The sequence below is a fragment of the Caretta caretta genome, chromosome 9, assembly GCF_965140235.1.
Source record: "Caretta caretta isolate rCarCar2 chromosome 9, rCarCar1.hap1, whole genome shotgun sequence".
Classification (NCBI taxonomy): Eukaryota; Metazoa; Chordata; order Testudines; family Cheloniidae; genus Caretta; species Caretta caretta.
This window is the reverse complement of record NC_134214.1, coordinates 29,298,546-29,318,917: the sequence shown is the minus strand read 5'-3', so window position 1 is coordinate 29,318,917 and position 20,372 is coordinate 29,298,546. Positions and strand designations below refer to the sequence as shown.

Sequence of the window (20,372 nt, the reverse complement as noted above, 5' to 3'; positions counted from 1 at the left end):
ATTTCTGGCATAATGTGCCAAAATAATCTGTATTTTATTTTACAGATCAAATGCAGGTATAGCTCTCAACTGCAATCATATGACAAAAATATTTGTATTGTCTAAGTACTATCAAAAGGTCTTTTACACATTTCCCATTTAAAAGATTTTACTTAATTCCTCCCTTTCACTGATGGATTAAATCACACCTATTGATTCTTTTCTTCCTTTGGGGCTTTACCCATCTGTCTTAACTCTTTCATCCCAGCACCCCTTGGGCTGAGAGAAGTGCTCTACAAATGAACTGCTGAAAACCTAGAGAAGATTCCAGGTCAAGTTTGTGTACAAGAGTTTAAATTTTTAGTGACAGTCGTCCCTTACTGCAGTCTGAAAGTTTCCACACAGCGCTGCACAAGCACCACCAATTATCCTCCTCCTTTGAAAACCATTATCAAGTTTTTCAAAACTTCTTTCATTTCACTGTTGTCATTCAATGAAAAGGAAGCTAACCACCATGTCAAGACAACTCAGCTGCCTAGCAACCATGGGCCACATTTTAATTCTGACTTGCTTCTGGTCTTGACTAATGGAAAGGGACTATGTTAAGACAGTCAGAAGAGTTGTTTGTCACTTCTGAAATGCAAACAAAACTATATTGTTTTCAAAAATACCGGGTGTGATTGATGTAAAGATTTACAGTAACATCATTCATTTCCCCTTGTGTTTTAGTGGGATTGATGTAATATCTTTTCATGCTTTATTAAATGCTTTAGAAAAGCTCAGAAACATGACTTTTTTGTCCTAAAGAGTCTAAAGTGTTTTTTTTTCTCCTTATTCGGGTGAACTAGACTCCAACAACTTGTGAAATTTAATGAACCTATTCAACATGTGTCTGCCACATCAATAAATAATTTAATAAGAAACCATCAGCCATGATAGGGGAACGCATTTCAAAACAATAAAAGAAAAAGAACAGGACAAACCAAAATCAACAGCACAGAAGAGAAAAAGATGTTAAGCTGCTAAATTCCAGGCATTAGAATTTGTTTTATCAAACTTTCCCACAATTGTTTAATCTTTTACTTCTGATATTGAAGAAAAATTAGATTGTCCTGTGCACTGTTTTAATTGTAAATATATGCAGATACAAATATAAAGTTCATGTCTATTGCAATATAACGTAATTGGAAACATTATAAGTAACATCAGTGTTAATTATCTTGACAAAGTGTAACTATGACTGATTGTAAACAAGCTGGTTAAACCTATTTGAAAGTCATTTTTTTAAAAAAGGGGGAAAAAAAAGTGTACTGTTATGTTGCAAGATTCTTTTTACAAAAGCTTGGTCACGTTTTCTATGCAGTTCATTACTGATCAAAAGTGAATGAGTGAATCTATAGATAAATTTCCTCTTCTGGATATTTGTATTGATATTTTTCATTATACATGCAGTAGATATAGGATCTATAGAATTTTTCCCAAAAAACGATGATGAAAAGGAAACCATGGCTAGTGAGCAACTCATTTTCTGTACTATTTCAGTAATATAAAATCAGTCTTTAAAATTCCATTACTCTGTGAGGTAATAAGAATAATTTAATGATGAGAGGGATACTGGTCATAAGTTCTTGTAAGTATAAATATAAAAGCATCGTCGGCATGTCAAACCTGTTTTCCAACATCAGTGTTTCCTCTTGCTGTTCTGGCCTTAAGCAGCCATACTTATTTAAAAAATAGCACTTCTTACTATTGTTATACACTTTCTAAAGGGGAGGGAATTGACATTTAATGCAGAACACTAATATAGCACATGCCTTAATTTCAATTGTATAGGATAAATTTCAATAGGATAAATGGCATGGCATATAACTTGCGGGGATTGGGGTGCAATCCTGAGTGGGACAAGTGAAGGGTGGGCATGAGCAGGAAAAAAGCCCACAATCTAACCTGCCTTGAACGCCTGCTGTTCCTTGGCCCTGATAACATGAGGAAAGGTGACCACATACCAAACCAATAAATCTATATAATCATACAATGATAACCCAACAATACTGCTGCTGTTCTGAGAACCCAATGGGAGTTGGGTGATTATCTCTTAAGTAACCTGACTTCACAGCTCAGCTGCAAAATCCAGAACCTGACTGACCAGCTCAGTGGCAGAGCTGCCTCTTAAAAGCTAGTATTATAATGGAAAACTTCCCTTTCTTCCTTTACGTGGCTGTGACAGCCAGACCTGCCATTCAAATTACCACATATCGCCAAAATGCCACTTGGACCCAGGTCTCGGAAGTGACACATCATTGACCTCCCTGCTTCACCTGATGCCATGGTCAAATGTGCAGCATTCTCCATGCCCTTTCTGGGGGGATATGCTGCAAGAGGTGAGAAAGCTGTGGGTGAGAACTGAGCATAGAGAACCTAGAGCCAACTTAGTCTGTCAGACAGCTCTGCTCTCCAGCTCAGACAAAAGGCAGCAGCTGTGGTTCAGGTTTGTGGAGCCTGGATGCTGAGTTGACCCTGCCACAATGAATGAACCCTCACTACCTCCAGGTTGGACAGCATATCCACAATCAAACACACTCAAAATGGTTAAACTAGAGGACGAAAGAAGTTGAGCTTGAGACTTCAGCTAATCCAAGAAGAGATGAATACCATCGCCAGAACAACCAGGACAATCACAGGGTGCAGGCTTGCTTGACCCCACCATGTAACTACTCCTTGCCAAGCAACAGAGGGCACTTGCTGCCACAACCAAAGATGGTGGCATTGTCTTCAGGATCTTCATAGGGATTTCCCTGGCAGCCATTACTTTGAGTGGCCAGAGACCCCATAGCCTCCCTCCATATGAAGGTTTGTGGCCTACTCCAGTGGTTCTCAAAGCCGGTCCGTCGCTTGTTCAGGGAAAGCCCCTGGCGCACCAGACCGGTTTGTTTACCTGTCGCGTCTGAAGGTTCGGCTGATCGCGGCTCCCACTGGCCGCAGTTCACCGCTCCTGACCAGTGGGGGCTGCAGGAAGTGGCGCAGGCCAAGGGACGTTCTGGCCGCCCTTCCTGCAGCCCCCATTAGCCTGGAGCAGTGAACCGCAGCCAGTGGGAGCTGCGATCGGCCGAACTTGTGGACACGGCAGGTAAACAAAATGGTCCGGCACGCCAGGGGCTTTCCCTGAACAAGCGACAGACCGGCTTTGAGAACCACTGGCCTACTCAACTCCGGAGGCAGCCTACATGGCAAAGTAAAAAATCAGCCCCTATGCCAAAAATCAGAGGCTGGAGCCCTCCAGCAAGGGGGGGTTCTGCAGTGAGTGCAGCCTCAAACACTACCCTTGGCGGTAGCAGCCTCAGAAACTCCAGAGGAATTACTGCCAGTGACCATGTAGCCACCTTGACTAGATCATAGATAACTTGCTTGAGTATTTGGGACCCTAAAGCACTTAAATGGAAAATTAGGGAATATACTGATTTCTTCACCATGCTAAACAGGGCCCCCTAGTCTAGGCTTTTCAAGTGAGACCTGCATGCTTGGGCTTCCCCATTTTTTTTTAGTCTTGGTAGAGTGGCATGTGGAGGCCACAAACATTTGTATTTTTCTTACTTAGATTCCCAGACTGATATAAAAAAATGAGACTTGTGATATCAATCTCCACACACAGCACCCATGAATTATCCAACTGGAGTCAAACACATTTACCAAGAGCTCTCTTGCCAGACGCTCCCTGCGTTACTTGTTTCTGCAGCAGTGAAAGGAGCCCAATAGGAATTTTCCTTAAACCTTTCAAATCTAACATGCTCAGCCAGATTCTGTTCAACACAGAAAAGAAAAACTGAGAAGCCAGTTAGTATGGCTGCCAGTAAGTATGCTCCAATCTTCCCAGCAGCCAAACCATGCTGATCTGATCAGCACAGCAGGAAGCAGCCCCCCAGTACTCTCTTAGCTATTGCCATTCGCTCTGAGCCAACTTCCTATGAATCTGACCATCTCTCCCAGATGATTTTCTCCAGCCATCAACTCCACTCACCAACATCCAAGCTGTTGCTCTTTACATTCTGCCAGCTTATAGACTCATTGCACTTTAAGACCAGAAGGGATCATCATGATCATAGAATCATAGAATATAAGGGTTGGAAGGGACCCCAGAAGGTCATCTAGTCCAACCCCCTGCTCAAAGCAGGACCAATTCCCAGTTAAATCATCCCAGCCAGGGCTTTGTCAAGCCTGACCTTAAAAACCTCTAAGGAAGGAGATTCTACCACCTCCCTAGGTAACGCATTCCAGTGTTTCACCACCCTCATAGTGAAAAAGTTTTTCCTAATATCCAATCTAAACCTCCCCCACTGCAGCTTGAGACCATTACTCCTCGTTCTGTCATCTGATACCATTGAGAACAGTCTAGAGCCATCCTCTTTGGAACCCCCTTTCAGGTAGTTGAAAACAGCTATCAAATCCCCCCTCATTCTTCTCTTCTGCAGGCTAAACAATCCCAGCTCCCTCAGCCTCTCCTCATAACTCATGTGTTCCAGACCCCTAATCATTTTTGTTGCCCTTCGCTGGACTCTCTCCAATTTATCCACATCCTTCTTGAAGTGTGGGGCCCAAAACTGGACACAGTACTCCAGATGAGGCCTCACCAATGTCGAATAGAGGGGAACGATCACGTCCCTCGATCTGCTCGCTATGCCCCTACTTATACATCCCAAAATGCCATTGGCCTTCTTGGCAACAAGGGCACACTGCTGACTCATATCCAGCTTCTCGTCCACTGTCACCCCTAGGTCCTTTTCCGCAGAACTGCTGCCTAGCCATTCGGTCCCTAGTCTGTAGCTGTGCATTGGGTTCTTCCGTCCTAAGTGCAGGACCCTGCACTTATCCTTATTGAACCTCATCAGATTTCTTTGGGCCCAATCCTCCAATTTGTCTAGGTCCTTCTGTATCCTATCCCTCCCCTCCAGCGTATCTACCACTCCTCCCAGTTTAGTATCATCCGCAAATTTGCTGAGAGTGCAATCCACACCATCCTCCAGATCATTTATGAAGATATTGAACAAAACCGGCCCCAGGACCGACCCTTGGGGCACTCCACTTGATACCGGCTGCCAACTAGACATGGAGCCATTGATCACTACCTGTTGAGCCCGACAATCTAGCCAGCTTTCTACCCACCTTGTAGTGCATTCATCCAGCCCATACTTCCTTAACTTGCTGACAAGAATACTGTGGGAGACCGTGTCAAAAGCTTTGCTAAAGTCAAGAAACAATACATCCACTGCTTTCCCTTCATCCACAGAACCAGTAATCTCATCATAGAAGGCGATTAGATTAGTCAGGCATGACCTTCCCTTGGTGAATCCATGCTGGCTGTTCCTGATCACTTTCCTCTCATGCAAGTGCTTCAGGATTGATTCTTTGAGGACCTGCTCCATGATTTTTCCAGGGACTGAAGTGAGGCTGACTGGCCTGTAGTTCCCAGGATCCTCCTTCTTCCCTTTTTTAAAGATTGGCACTACATTAGCCTTTTTCCAGTCATCCGGGACTTCCCCGGTTCGCCACGAGTTTTCAAAGATAATGGCCAATGGCTCTGCAATCACAGCCGCCAGTTCCTTCAGCACTCTTGGATGCAACTCGTCCGGCCCCATGGACTTGTGCACGTCCAGCTTTTCTAAAAAGTCCCTAACCACCTCTATCTCCACAGAGGGCTGGCCATCTCTTCCCCATTTTGTGATGCCCAGCGTAGCAGTCTGGGAGCTGACCTTGTTAGTGAAAACAGAGGCAAAAAAAGCATTGAGTACATTAGCTTTTTCCACATCCTCTGTCACTAGTTTGCCTCCCTCATTCAGTAAGGGGCCCACACATTCCTTGGCTTTCTTCTTGTTGCCAACATACCTGAAGAAACCCTTCTTGTTACTCTTGACATCTCTGGCTAGCTGCAGCTCCAGGTGTGATTTGGCCCTCCTGATAACATTCCTACATGCCCTAGCAATATTTTTATACTCTTCCCTGGTCATATGTCCAACCTTCCACTTCTTGTAAGCTTCTTTTTTATGTTTAAGATCCGCTAAGATTTCACCATTAAGCCAAGCTGGTCGCCTGCCATATTTACTATTCTTTCGACTCATCGGGATGATCATCTAGTCTGACCACCTGCACATTGCAGGCTATACCCACGCATCCCCCCACTCCTGTAATAGGCCCAGAACCTCTGGCAAATGTATCCAAAAGTTAGTCACTGTTAGGGTGACCAGACAGCAAGTGTAAAAAATTGTTACAGGAGGTGGGGAGTAATTGGAGCCTATATAAGACAAAACCCCAAATATCAGGATTGCCCCTATAAAATCAGGACATCTGGTCACCCTAGTCCAGGGGTGGGCAAACTTTTTGGGCCGAGGGCCACATCTGGGTGGGGAAATTGTATGCAGGGCCGGTGCAGGGAGTTAAGGTGCAGGAGGGGGTGCGGGGTGTGGGAGGGGGTGCGGTGTGCAGGAACAGGCTCAGGGCAAGGGATTGGGGCAGAGGAAGTGTGCAGAGTGTATGAGGGGGCTCAGGGAAGGGGGTTGGGGTGCAGGAGGGGTGTCAACTGCAGAAGGGACCTCAGGGCAGGAGTTTGGGGTGCAGAAGGGGTGCAGGGTGCAACATGGGGCACAGGGCAGGAAGTTGGGGTGCAAGGGAGGCAGGGGAAGAGGGGGCTCAGGGCAGGGAGTTGGTGTGCAGGAGGGGTGCGAGGTGCAGACAGGGGGCTTAGGACAGGGAGTTGAGTGGCGGGGTGTGGGAGGGGTTCGGGCTCTGGGGTGGCAGCAGCACGCGCCGGGGCCACAGCAGGCTCCCTGCCTGCCTGCCCTGGCCCCACGCGGCGCCGCTCCGGGAAGCGGCCGAAACCACGTCCCTGTGCGGCCCCTGGGGGAGTGGGGGAGCACAGGGCTCTGTGCGCAGCCCTTGCCACGCCTCTAGGTACCTCCCCTGAAGCTCCCATTGACCGCGGTTCCCTGTTCCCAGACAATGGGAGCTGTGGGGGGCAGTGCCTGGAAGCAAGGGCAACGCACGGAGCCCTTCCCCCCCCCGTCCCCTCCCCCCCAGGCCCCAGGGACGTGCTGCCGGATGCTTCTGAGAGTGGAGCGGGGCCTGCGGCACCACGGGGGCAATCCCGCGGGCCGGAGCCAAAGCCCTGAGGGGCCATTTTCTAGTGTTCATTCTTGAACCAGTTTTTATTCATTCTTACAAAAATATAATCAGTGAGAGAGAGAATATTCGATGTTTCACTTCATCCTAGATTATGAGCTCTTTGGGGCAGGGAATACCTTTTTTTTTTGGTCTTCTGCTTACACAGCATTTAGGACAAGGAGCCCCAATCCCAGTTTTACAACCTCTATTACTACAGATATAATAGATCAAATATTTCTATTATTTAACAGTCATTCTTCTGAGAAGTGATTGTATGGATCATAAACCTCTGAGACTGAGTATGATGCACTCTTCAATTGACATAACTGTCACAATAAGTTAATCACAAGTCGCCCACCTAAGACAAAAGCAGTTGTGAATCTACCAGGTAAGTAACTGGGTAGGTGGGTCGGTAGGTAGGTTTTGTGTGTGTGTTTGTGTCTGTGTTGTGGGGGGGATGTGTAAAATAGACAGAATGAGAGCAACTCAAAGGCAGGAAGAAAGCCAAGCAGTGACCCTGGAGAAGCCTAGAGGAACGTTCTGGGTGTGGTAGAGCTGTCAGAAAAAAAGTATCCCTTTTTTTTGGTTCCTCCCGTGTTTGGAGAAGCAGGACTTTTTACGCTATCTCTAAATAAACTCAATTGTATAAAAGAAAACAACAGACTCCATCATCAATTTCTATTCCCAACTGCAACATCCCCAGAGCCCCACACTAGCTAGCTGTTCAGGTCAAAAAGAGACAACATTATTGATAGTCCATAATTGTTAGCTTCTAGTTCTTTGCTATGTCAAACCTGCCCTTCCTGTCACTAGTCCCCCAACTGACTCCCCCTTTCCCATCACATCAAGTTCAATTTTTTTGTCTTTGCCTTCTAGGCCCTTCACAACTCTGCTCCTCCCTGGTTATCCACTGCTGTGCTTGTCCTACACTCCATTGCTTCAACAGCCTTGACTGCCCTCTCGTCTGCTTTCCTCAGAGCTATCCTTGTGACTTCTTTGACACTTCACACTATAAAACTTCCGGCATGACATTATCCAAAAGGCCAGTCCATGTTCTCTTTCAAATCCCTCCTCAATATCTACTTCTCTGGGGACACATACTGGAAAATGGCCAACTAATAATGGATATATTGGGAGGAGTTGGATATAGGTAATGTATATTTATAAACATTGTTACTCATTTTCTTTATTGATTTATAATATACAAAAATGTACAGAATATATACAAAATGTTACCTATTTTGACTTATATCTCTTCCCTACCATTTAAGCATTGCTTGTTGTCTCAGGCCATGTCTACACTACAAAATTAAGTTGACCTAACTTATGTCAACATATAGCTGCCGCAGTAATTATATCACTTATGCACATCTACACTTTGCTCCTTGTGTCGGCACTGTGCGTCCTCACCAAGAGTGCTTATAGTGATTGAATTGGCAGCATAGAGCATTATGGGAAGGCTCCTGAAAGCCAGTAGCAGCCGACATAAGCAATGCAGTGTCTTCACTGACACAGCATCGACCTAACAAATCAACCATGACTCTACACTGCTTGTTGAGGTTGAGTAATTAAGTTTGCATATCGGGGCAGTTACATCATCAGCAAAATTTAAGTGTAGACACTTCCATAATTAGGTTGATATAAGCTGCCTTGCATCAGCCTAACGCCTAGTGTAGACCAGATCTCAGACTGTAAGCTTTTGGGGTCAGTGACTGTATCTTCCTGTGGATATGAACAGTCACTAGTCCATTATTGGCATTGCACTGAAAATTGATGTACCATAGGTTTATCTAGTTTGACATCCTGTCTCTGACATTCACCAGTACAGATATGTAGAAGGAAGGTTTTCAGCTTCCCTAATAGATAATTCTGCTAGGCCAAAGTGTTCAAGCCTTGCTGCTTAAAGTTAAGCACCTAAATCTATTCAGGCACCTAAATAAGTGACTTGATTTTCATATGTGTACCTATACATCCCATGACCTGAAAACCAGGTAACTTATTTAGGTGCCTAAATTAAAGCATTCAGGATTGAACATTTTAGCCTTAGTTGTTGGCTTATGTCTGAAGCATCTGGATTAAGACCCTTTATAAATTATTATCCATACCAGTATGACTCTGGGTTACATACTATAGAGGAAGCTGGTAGTGACCCATCAAGTTAAGATTCCTTTACAGTCACTATCGATACTATCCTAACTTTCCAAAGTTTCCATTCAATATATGTATCATCCTGTTTTTAATCCTATTAGAGTCCTAGCCTCAATAATATCCAATATCAAGATATCTTGAATTCTACAAGTTATTTGTGTAAGGGATAAAAAATATTTCCTTTTATCAGTTTTTAATTAGTTTACCTTTTAATTTCACTGGATGTTTCCTTGTGGTTGTGTTATGAGAAGGGGTAAATAAGAGCATCCACATAGTCACACACACACACATACACACCCACACATATTTATAATACATTTTATATACAGACTACAAGGTAATGTGAGGCAGAAGTAGTAAGGATGTATGCTCTCTTGTTCCACCTCCAGAAATATAATGGAGATCTGGGCCAAATCCTGCATCTACAAGATCTCCTACTGTATGGTTTACGCTGAGGCATGAAGCCATTAGCAACTGCAAGGAAGTGGAAGAAGGCAAAGCAGCTGCCAAATCTTTCCACTGAGTGGAAGCCAGGGATGGCCCAGAAACAAACAAACTCTCCCTCTCTTCTCATTTTGGGTCTCTGTCCACATAAACAGGCTCTGGAGGACCAGGAACATGCCCTGGATGACAAGAAGTTCTGACTCCTCAGCAGGAGACACATCCCTACATCTACTGTTTAGTCAGAGGTTTATGTCCTACTAACTGACAATGCAGGCAGTCCAGGTGCCCAGGGGTCAGAAGCAGGTACTCCTGCTGCGGCACTGGCAGTAGTGGATTCTTCCTCTGGCCCCACCAGTAGTCCTACGGCTGCAAGATGCTCTTCCCATCTCCCTCCTACAGTCCATGGGGATATAGTAAGCTCCCAAAGAAGGGAGATATTTGAGTTACAGATTTGGGGCATGCGAAGCAAGGGAAGCAAGTCTGAAACTTTGAGCACACTGACTCATGTTGCTATCATGTGGTGGCAGATAACCTGTTTTCTATTAGGATCCCATAGAGTATCCTCACCATTACTGATCCTTATAACAGATACACACTCTAGACCTGATCCTAGATTCATTTAGACCAGCTGTACACTAATGTAGTTGGATTGCCTTACAAAAATAAATATACATTCATGCAAAATGTTTCTAGTCTGGCTAGGTCTAGATATTAGATCAGTGGATTACACCTGTCTATCACTGGTCTAAACAAGTAGAGAATCATGTTGTGTATCCCCAAGGGGACACAAAATTAAAAACATGCAAATCCCCACATTAACTAGACTACATGCACAAGTGTGGTGTAAAACAGTCTCATCAGAGCCAAATTTACATGCAAAGCATGCAGTAAAATCAACCTCACCATAGGAAAGGCATGTAATATACCAGACCTCCTATTACAAAACTACATAATAATGTAATGGTCGAGGAAAGCAAAAGGATTGATCTAAACAATCTTGGGGTCCTCCGCAGGACCCCAAAAGGCCTTGTCGGCCATTGCCCCCCAAATAAATACACCTACTTGGTGGTTTCTTCTTATGGGAAAGGACAGGTGGCTTCACAACCACTGTCAGCATCTGGTGAACGGAACACATTCCATTCTGGTGTTTCTGAGGGATTCCAGGCAGTGTCTCACCTTCTCCTGATCTTCAAGGGGGGAAAGAATACATGATGACTCTTTCATAGTGGTATAGTGGTGAAAAAAATAAGTTGATAAACTGTTCTAACCTGAACTCTATCTTCCCCAAATGGCAGATGAGTAAACTCCTAAACTAAACTACATATTCCCTAAATAAGAAGTGGGTAAACTCCATTTATCCACATTTACCCTCAGCAACACTACTTCTTTTCCATCCCATAATGTAGCAGGCTTGCACTTGCTATTACCATCAGTTACCTTCTGACCGGTTCAAATATAAAACACACAGATCGTAGTGGCTCCATCTAAGAAAATGAATCTAAATGGCTTCTGCTAGCCCCTCCCCCTGATCACATGGGGTAGTTTCAACCAATCATAGCATCTGAATGAATTCCAGGAGACCATATCAAGACCAACTCAAAATTCACAAGAGCAATACAAACATCTGTTACGGTATTTTTGCAGCCTTCACAGTAATCATATAAAAATGAAAATGCATTTCAAATGTTTGAAATTTCATACAATTACTCTAGGTTCATGACATTTTACGAACTCAAATTAAACTTCAATTAAAAACATAGTTACTCACAAATATTCACCCAGGCCTAGTCAGGAACCAGCAATTGGGAAGGGTAAGGAGCTTCATCAGCAGGGGTCAATGTAATGGCTGGGTAGGGTGGGTAGTGCTGCTCCTCTTCCTCTGCTAAAAGCAGAAGGGAGCTTCCCCTTCTATTACTAGCTAAGGAGCTCTTCCCAGCAGTTGTCCATCCTTCTTAGCTGGTGCAGTAAGAGCTCCCTCTCCTGTTTCAATCTACTTTAATCACTGGACATCAGCGTAAAAGAAGAAAATCAACGGAATAAATGGATTGGACCAGACTGTCACAAACTGGGCCCACCTCCAACATCTGAAACTCTCCATCCTCTAAGCACAATCCTGTAGGGCTCTGCAATAACTCTTAGGAGCTGGTCAGAACCCAAACTGTTAAACACCAAGGGTGAAATTCTGGACCCATAAACATCAATGGAAGTTTTTGCCACTGATCTCGATGGGACCAGGATTTCACCTCTAGGGATAAGTTTGCCTCATAAGGGTTAATATAGCCTCAGGCTGTGCCATTATAATTTTAGTGCATGTTTCCATTTCAATTATTGCCCAAGTTTAATTTTTTAAAAAGGTGTTTAAACTACTATTTTAATTCACATGGGGTGTAACAAGCAACAAAATTTTAGCAGGGCTGGCTAACAACTTCTCATTTCCCCTAGAAGTAACTTGATCTCAGTGATGGGTGAAATGTTCCCTCCCTACCTATTGTGTATCAGCAAATCGTATTTCTAGGATGTTTTGGGATGCTTCACAATAAAAGGCACTGGATAAATGTTAGTTATTATTAATTATAAAGAAAAGCAATAGGTTTTTTTATGCCTACACAACAAATTCACATTTGGCTTAAACTTGGTACAGAGATTCTCTCAGCTTGAATTGGAATTGTTTTATTTTAAAAGTATTTTTATTTGACTGAAATATTTTCTAGCTCACTCTTCTTTACACTTTCATTGTTAAGCAGGGAGAATAGACTTTTTTTTCTGGCAAACATTAACAAGCATTCTGTTTCAAAGCAAAGAAGCAGGTTTTTTCAGGGGCACAACCCAAGGTTCCTACTCCCGGCCAGATTGTGACTGGCAGCTCAGTGAAATGTGCAGGGTGAGGGAGACACACAACACCTACACCCTCTGTGAGGCTCATGCAAGGACCAGTCACAGGCGCGGTTGCTGCCCTTGGAGGAGCTCAGGGATTGCTTCCTCAGTGCTGTCACAAGCCCCATCTACACTATGGAAAAGAAAGGAGGTGTTTGTTTGAAACATGTTAGCCAGGGCTTAGAGAGGGTTTAACACATTTTAAATGTGTTAGGAGCCTACAGTTGACCAGCTAATACTTTAAAAGAATCAAACCAAAAGGTACCTTTATTCCTAGTCGAGATAAGGCCACCTCCATACCAGAGATTTCCATTCTCCTTCAGTCTTTCACTCTCCATCAAGTCTTGCATCTCTAACTCTCTCTCTGTCCCATCCCTTTCCTTGCCATCTCAAAGGTAATCTTTCGCAAACTAAATATATCAATTTTCCTCCCAATCAATCTCCTCCATAACTCTCCCCCATCCCTATTGACGACTCCGCTATCCTTCTTGCCTCCCAGGCCTGTTATCTCAGTTTAACCTTTGATTTTTCTCTCTCTTGCACCCCCATGTCCAGTCTCCCCCCCACTGCTTTTTTCTCTTTAATATCACCATCTCTTCTTCTTTCACTGTCTGACCTGTCACAGCCCTTGTCCACACTGGTCACCCCTAACCTTCTTACTTTAATCCCTTCACCAGCTTCTCATCACCAATCAAACCCATGATCCACATCCTAATCCAGACCCTACATAGTCTTTCCTCTAACTACAGTACCCCTCTGCTTTCATTTCTCCCATGTACTCCCTACACTCTTCCCAATCCTTTCACCTTATTCCTTCCACCCTGTCCTCCATTCCCAGCTACATACCTTCTACCATGCGCATACTGCCCCCTATACTAAGAACAGCTTCCCTATCATCTCTCTTCTCTGTCAGTCCCATGACTCTGAGAAATAACTCCTGACTTCTCATGATTGGTAACCCTCAGACTCTCCCTATGCCAGAGAGTTGTCATATGCTTCATGTTGCATTTCTTTGTCTTCATTAAATTGTAAATTCTTTCCAACAGGAAGTGTATCTTAGTTTTGTCCATAAAGTGCTATGTAAATTTAGGGCACTATATAAATGTAAAATAAACAAATAAAAGATTTCTGGGGTTATTTGTCAGAACTAAATTCTTCTTTGTCATGACATCTCTTTCTCTGCCAGATGTTTTGGCATGTATGACACATATATAGGGGACTAGTCTCCCTTCCATGTAGGCACATGCAACTTCCATTAGCAATAATGGAAATTATGTGTGTGCATTGAGGGGAGGTGTTAGTCCATAATAACTATTGTGCTCTCTTTGGCAGTTTTTCTTTTTCAGGACCCAAGAGCATTCCAAAACTCTTTCCATCTATATTGTTCAGAAAGCAAAAGTTATACCAAGCCCCTAAATAAAAATATACTTTTAATTAGGTGCAATTGCAGGTGCTAATTCTCTCCAATTTGATGTATCCATTTGTTTAAAAAAACAACCAAAATAATTTCCAAAATAAATTAATTAGCAATACAAAAATTACCTGGAAAAAAATAGAGTTACTAGATTGCTGAATTTTTTTTTAAAATCAAGCTATTTTAATAAACCACATTTTGCTACTATAAATACCCTTGTACGGTTATATGCTGCCTTGCAAAATACTAAACTGCATTTCACTATCAATTTCATGATTCATCTGAAGAAATTCATTATCTGTTAAATTGAAGGCAAGCCTCCCACAGAGGAATGCTATCTAAAGATGGATGTGTTTGTGTGTAGAAGGATAGCCTTTCTTAGCTGTTTCTCAAAAGGGGCATTCATAGACTAGTTACTATACTTCACTACCTTGTAAATGTAGAGTACAAGTACTACACATTCTGTTGCACGGCAATGGTTCCTTTTTTGTCTTCATGTTGTGGCAGATTAATACAAATTTAGTCTAAACATTCAAAGTTATGCTGTTAGCAATGTTGCCATCTGTTTTTAATGAATATCTGGGGTCCATTTTTCAGTTAAGCTTTTCTTATTGTGTTTGTATGTTGCTTTTTCCAAGCTATCTGCATAATTGCTTAAAGATTTTACTACAAAATTAATATCCTTGCTGTGAATGAGGGAGAAGGGCAAAAACCAGGATGACAAAGGCTGAAATGAGGTGAAAGGCAAATTCAATTTTTCCTTGCACCATAGAAACCTCCTCAGAACTAGCTTTATCTAGTAATCCACATTTAAACTTTAACCTGTAGGGGGGCTCTTTGTGTTAGTTAATGTAAGCATAAAAAGAGAGTCTGCACCACTAATAAGATTAATCATATTTTGTGAGACTCAAAAGCTTCATTAAAAGGATCTAGTTTCCAAGCTACACATTTCAGAAGGGAGGGGAAAAGTTTACTATGAAAAGGAAAGAGTAACAGTGAAATTCACAAAGATAAAGAATAGGTACCTTTTGGAGCCAAGGCAAACAGAATAATACCACTAAACTTTATGAAATACATCCCAACTATGCCAAAAGAAATAGTCATGACATTTTACTATTACATTATTATCCTTTCCCTTCATTTACAAGGATTTATATGGTGTGCGTAGCACAAGAGAGACTTTTCATTACATTTTAAGCTATACAGACAGTCTTGATTGTACTCTACCCATCTGGGGGTATGCAAGTCTAACAGAGAGCATGCAAGGAACCTTCCCACTTTCGCACCTTTGTGGAAGGACTGGGTACTATTGAAGTCCTTGCATACCCCAGAGCACAGCAAGGAAGGGTGAGGATGGGGTGGGGCCATGGCCCCTCTCCCACCTGCAGCGATTAGAGAAGTTGATATAGTGTAGTGGAAATGCACATGCACTGTCTTCAAGGGTGGCACAGTGATCATGGTTTTCTGCATTTTACATGTTCTTGTACTTCCATTGGACCAGTGTCTTCATACTGGTTGCTACCTTCAGCTGCATGCCCCCACTGAGCCTCACAATAGTGAAATACACAAAATTAGGCTAATCCAGTCCAAATTCTACTCTCATTTACACAGGTGTAAATCTGGAATAACTACGCAGACTTTAGTGGAATTACTCCTCATTCACACAGGTGCACATGGCAGCAAAATTTGGCCCTTCCCCTCAATTAATAAGCAGGAGACTCTATGAATTAACTCTGCTCATACATGCACACATATTTGTGCATATACAGATGGACCACTTGATGATTATCTGTCCTGTTCATTCCCCCTGAGGAACCTGGCATTGGCCACTGTCAGAAGACAGGATACTAGGCTAGATGGACCTTTGGTCTGACCCAGTATGGCCGTTCTTATGTACAGGCAATACTCCTTACACACAGTTAGAGGCCATTTGTAAATTTGACCCTGAATGATAAAGTTAAACAACATGCAACTATATCAACAAATGAGAACTATGATTTAGGCTGGAGAGACAACTTCTGTTGTTGGAAGGGACATGCTTTTAAGATTCACTGAGCTCTTTCTCAGGTCTGGGGAAGTAACCAGAATGTCCAATTGGTCCAAGGTGGGACCAATTGTTAAACATAAGTGGTTCATGCATGTTAAAGGAGACCCCTTAAAATGAAGTGGGCACTTAACACCTCTGCAGTTGTAGGACAAAGGAGGGTAGTAGGCAGCAAGATGTGTCACAAATTTTTGTAATCAGCCATAAAACCAGTATCTCTGTTAAGGCCGTGGTTTTTACTGTCCAACAGAGTTATACATTTAGGTTAACTTATTTTTCAAATTAAATAATAAAACAAAGTATTAAATTTATTGTTAAATTATTAAAAAAATAAAACAAATTGAATTTAAGAATGATGAGGGTTCAAATTATTTGTTAACTCATACAAAATGCTACATTCATGCAACATCTCAGAATCTTCATACTAATGGAGTGCAAAACTTTCATTTCAAACCCTGAAATATTGCAATGCTGGGGATTTTGTTACAAATTCAAATCTCAGCATAGGTTCAATAAGGTTAATGAAACTTTTCTGTGAATTTGTAACAGGTTTGGGGGAAACCTAGCCTGATTTTGTTTCACATCAAGATCATGAGACTCTCTACGGTTTCAGGGTGAAACCACATAAATATGAACATTTCAATTCTGTTTTGCTTTCAGCTTTTGGCTCCATCAGTGTCAAACAAAACTTGTGAATCCTATGCAAACTGAATCCACATGAAAATTTCACACCCACTCATGCACTATGGTAAAACCGCTGAATTTCACAGAACTTTGCTCATTCCTGCATATTCTGTTTTCCTTCTCCAGACCAAGTTGTTTAAAAACATTAATAATTTATGTGAGTGCAAAGCCTTTGAAACATAATACGGACTTTTCTGCATAGGCTTGGGCTAATCTCAAGGGAATTTACAAGTATTATTCCCATAAATGTTATAGTACCATACAGGGAATGATCAAAATAATTGAATGAAAAACTTATGAACTTCAAAACAAAGTCACAATTAGAACCTTCAGCCGTGAACCCCGTAGAAGCTCAAATGATCCAGTAACTTGACAAAGGCCAAAAAAAGTTTCCATTTCCCAAGGAGAAAACGCTGCTTCTCCTGTAGTTTACAAACGCTTTAGATCCTTATTTCTGTGATGAAATGGGATCTACAGCTGCTTCTCACTGCTGTATGGTAGCAAGGTTCCTCCAAGAATTACAGTGCTGTTGTCATTTTCCCTGTATTCACCTGCTCCCTAACTTCCCTCTATCTCCAAGGAGAAAGTAGTGTAGAATAAGAAGTAAAGTTGCTGAGTTCAGCTGCACGCAGGAGTAGGAGACTGAGATTTAGGGCCTAATTCTGCATTGCCTTGTATAATAACTTACACCGGTGCAAGCTGGGTGTAAAACACTATCATTTTTATTTAGTAGTGTTTCATACCAGTTTTACACATGTATAAATGGCTCCATAAATTGCCAAGTAGAGAAGAGTCAGCTCCCCACCCCTATCCTCTGAGATCTCAAACACTGCTCAAAACTGCTCAATGTAAGCATTTCTGCATGTCAGAGAGAGGAACATTTACACGTACACTGGGCTTCTTTTCCTGCATGATAACTAATTGGAATCTCTTCATGATCCTCACCCTCTCCCTTCTGCTCTACCATCCAATTCTCCCATCTGCATACTGGGGTCAAATTACAGCAGCAGAGGTACGGGGGCTGGAGGCTGGAGGGGGGGGTGCCATGCAAGCTGCATCCCTTCACTCCCTGCACCAAGCCCTAGCAGTGGTGCAGAAATGAATCTGGCCCTTAATAACTGTTCATGACATGGAGGACTGTAGGCTGCTTTCAACAGTGAGGCAGAATGCCTAGACACAGTTCTGACCTACCAAGTCAGTGTCCAATGGCCAAAAACTGAGACAGCATGAATAGTCCTTGTAAAAGATTCACAGGGAAAAGAGAGTACAAAAGATCAGAACAGGTCCCTAAAACTGTCTGGATTTGATATGGGCTGACCTCCAGTTGTTTGGATTTCAGTTTGATTTGCAAACAGTAGAAGAAAGTTCACCAGAGAAACAGTTGGCTTGCTCTATTTCAGAGTATTATTTCAGCTGGAGAGCCACCAGACAAACTACCAGCAGTTTTGCAGCTGCGAATGTGTACATCTTACATTTTTAGTGAGAAAGTGACATTTAATTTTGAAAACATAAGATTGATACAGTATATTGTCTTAGCCAGAGCGCCTGATTAATGAAAGAAAAGAATACTTTCCATTGCCCAAATTGCTGTTGAATCAAAACAGCCCATCTCTACATGAAAAAGTATTTTTCTAGTGTTTGATACCAAACCATTCCTTGACGATGACTTCTTGGAGTGTTACCCCCTGTGGCCCCATCTACAATTTGCACCACTGTTATTGCACAAAGGAAGAAAAGATGGAAGCAAAAGGGAAAGAGTACTAAGCAAAAAACTAAAGGCTTCTTAACATTCTGTTATACTCCAGCACTCTCTTCCATGAAACCCTATTTCTAAACTGCCTTAAATCAAGCAAATGCACAGGCACAACAGTGTTTCTGTAAGCAGCGACAAAGAGATGGTTGGAACCTAGTACAGAAAAAATAGTGCAAATGTTTTTGCCAATTCATTTCCATGATTCTGCACTGCAAAATTATGAATTTTTGTCAAATTTCAAGAGCAAGAAAATTACTCAGAGTGAAGTCTGGGAAATCTCAGCTGCTGGAGGAAAGGTGCCTGAATGCCATGTTGTCTAGACTACAGGGCAATCAGTCAGGGGATTCTGCCATGGATGGGCCTTAATAATCCTTTGCACTTTACAAAAGGTATTTTATAATGGAGCAGGTTTAATTCTGATTTCACAGATAGGGTAGCTGCTACTGTCTTAAAGCTAGGCCTAATTCATTACAGCGCAGTGCCTCTCAGGCTCTACCTCATCTTGACACCTGGGGCTAAAATACTTATCTACAGTGTGGTTGGTTTTGGACATCTTAACCCTGTATGTTTTCAGATTTCACCTGGAGAAATATTTCTGTCCCGCTTTACAGACAGAAGACTGAGGTGCAGAGAGCTTAAGCAAGTTGTCAGAACTATGATTAAACCACAGATCTTATGATGCTCAGTCCTACATCTAGTCAACCAGGCTATAGGCTATTGCAATACAAATAATAATAAAACCAGCCACACCCAAATTACCTAGGTCAATATTTTGAAAAGTGCCCACTAATTTTATGTGCTTCAATTTTTCGGATGCCTAACTTGAGACATACTTAAGGTATCTCAAGTTGGGCACTCAAAATTAGTGGCCACTTTTGAAAATTTGGCTGTAAATCTTTCTGAGCCTCAGCTGACAATGCGAGAATGGCTAGCCAGATGGCAAGTTGTGATTATTGCTATGGACTGACTAACTACATTGTGTCCCCAACTAGTCCATGCTAATGCAATAGCTACTATGGTCAATTTTCCTGTGTAGACAAGCCCACAGACTATGTTCCTGAAGGTGTAGGTGTATCTCCATATTAGCACTCCAGAAGTAATTGGCACTGTGGTACAGGTTAGGGCTCTTCTCTCAGGTTGTTTTGATGAAGCAGGAGAATAAATACATATGGATTCTCTGTGTGACACAGGCAGACCAGGTGCCAGCTCATGGCCAAGGCCCCCATATCTCAGTTAAACACTGACAAATGCATAGCCAGAATCAGTCTGGCTCATCTGTGTGTTAATATTGTTAAAACAGGTATTAGAATGATAAGAATGTGTTTAAACTTTATTGAATGCTTGTGAGTTCCTGCATGCATTAATCTCACTTATAACATCTGTATCCTATGTTGTAAGGTAATATTTGAGCAGTTGTACTGTTAGCCTCTGACTGTGTAGATCGCCACACAGGAGAGCCACATTAATTAACATAAAGCAGGGGTGGGCAAACTAAGGCCCACAGGCCAGATCCGGCCCCTCAGGGCTTTGGATCCAGCCCGCGGGATTGCCCTCCGGGGTGCCGCATACCCCACTCCACTCTCAGAAGCGGCCAGACCATGTCCCTGCAGCTGAGGGGAGGCGGTACAGGGCTCCGTGTGTTGCCCTTGCCTCCAGGCACTGCCCCCCACAGCTCCCATTGGCTGGGAACAGGGAACCACGGCCAAGGGGAGCTTTGGGAGAGGTACCTGGAGGCGTGGCAAGGGCAGCGCACGGAGCCCTATGCACCCACCTCCCCCCGGGGCCATGCAGGGACGTGGTGCCAGCTGCTTCCCAGAGCGGCACGGCATGGGGCCACGGGAGGCATGTAGAGAGCCTGCCCTGGCACCGGTGCACTCTGCTGC

The 20,372-nt window shown here is 42.9% G+C and overlaps 1 long non-coding RNA gene across 1 annotated transcript in view; it reads right to left on the bottom strand.

Annotated features, from left to right (window-relative positions):
* Positions 1–20,372, bottom strand: part of LOC125642965 (uncharacterized) — a 444,275-nt gene that overhangs the window by 171,063 nt on the left and 252,840 nt on the right. The gene's annotated exons all lie outside the window — the stretch shown is intronic.